General features: G+C 42.5%; 1 protein-coding gene across 1 annotated transcript in view; it reads right to left on the bottom strand.

Moving 5' to 3' along the window:
• The window catches only part of LOC118425121 (N-alpha-acetyltransferase 38, NatC auxiliary subunit-like), a 5943-nt gene that overhangs the window by 2891 nt on the left and 1498 nt on the right, over positions 1-1554 (bottom strand). The gene's annotated exons all lie outside the window — the stretch shown is intronic.

The raw sequence follows: 1554 nt of genomic DNA, 5'->3' as shown, positions 1-1554 counted from the left end.
GAGGTACATGTAGGAAGATCACAGTTTGTAGACATGTTTGTATGAAAACTATGATGCACTGATGTTGTAACTTCTCTCACTGAGCCTTGATATTCAATGCTAAAGGGTAGACTTAGCTTACTATGTAAAGAAATGGCAGGAAAATCTACTTTTTGTATTGTCCAAATATTACGTAGCATACTGTAAATGCATTAAAGTTCGCGGGGATTTAATTTCGCGGTAGCAGGAAAAAGGACTTTTCGCGGTGGATTTAAGTTCGCGGTAACACCATAGACTGCAATCTAATACCATTATAGAAAAATGTTCGCGGTGGATTTAAGTTCGCGGTGAAGTGGTCACCGCGAAAACCGCGAACATTAATCCACCGCGAACATTTCTGCATTTACAGTAGCTTTAACAAGTTGTTTTTTTAACCCCCCTCCCACAAAAAATATCTCTAGTTTTCGGCAGAAATATCTCTCCATGGACACTGCCGCCGTCACATCTATGTCTTGATATAATACGCAATAGCCAGCATGAGGTAAAGCACCACCAGATCTTACGAGTTTCGCAAAAATGTGTGTACTGGAAGGACGTGCCTGGAACTGTTCTGAGCGACAGCCTAGTCTAAGCTGATTTTTTCATACGTTTTTTAAGCAATTTTTGACCAATCTAGTATTTTAGAGTCTTACAAGTAACCAGGAAAACCTTTTTATTAGTTTTTAGTTGAAAAGTCCAAATTTTTAGTGTGATTTGTATTAGTTTTTTATCGGCCATGTGCTGAATAGGGCGCCGCCATCTTGGATTTCCTGACTCTCGGCATTTACGGAACTTGGGTCAAGATTTTAATCGTACCTGGCGAGGGCTTCTGAAGGATTTTCTGCAGTAGTGTCAAGAGGGACCAATCCCCACATCACAACAACCATTCCTAGGGTGGGAAAAACCCAGAGGACAAGAGCAAAGCGGTCAAGTAACACAAAGGGCGAGCTATCGCTGACAGATTTCCCGGGGTGGGAAAAGCCCCCAGTCCACAGAGAGATGCCTAGTACGAGAGCACAAGCAAAAATACAAGCACAAGAGGTGAACCCAGACAAGTCAAGACAGCGGACCAACCAGGAAAAAAAGGTAGAAAAAACAAGTCCGGAACAAGAAGCAGATGAACAAGACACAAACCAGAAGCGGAAGAGATTACAAGGGCCCAAGAAACAAACAACAACAACCAAAAGACGAACTCAGCAGCAGTCAAAAAAGCAAGAGGAAGGATACAGGCAAACAGAAACGGAAGAAGGAAAGAAAGGGAAAGCACAACATACAAGGGGTACGGAAAGCTCAGAAACCGTGAGTACACAATCTGTAACAATCACCACACATGACCAAGAAAGAAACAACCAACAGACTCAGCTAAGTAACGAAGAAGATCGGTGCATATGTGGGGATGAACATATAGAGGGAGGGAATTGGATCTGCTGTGACATCTGCAATTCATGGTGGCACAGTACATGTGCAAAGTTAACCAAACAGTCAATTGACTTCTTTGTGAAACCCGAGAGGATACACATGTGCATACTGCATCAT

The sequence above is a fragment of the Branchiostoma floridae genome, chromosome 10 (genome assembly GCF_000003815.2).
Source record: "Branchiostoma floridae strain S238N-H82 chromosome 10, Bfl_VNyyK, whole genome shotgun sequence".
NCBI classification, from domain to species: domain Eukaryota; kingdom Metazoa; phylum Chordata; class Leptocardii; order Amphioxiformes; family Branchiostomatidae; genus Branchiostoma; species Branchiostoma floridae.
This window is presented reverse-complemented; position numbering and strand designations above follow the sequence as displayed.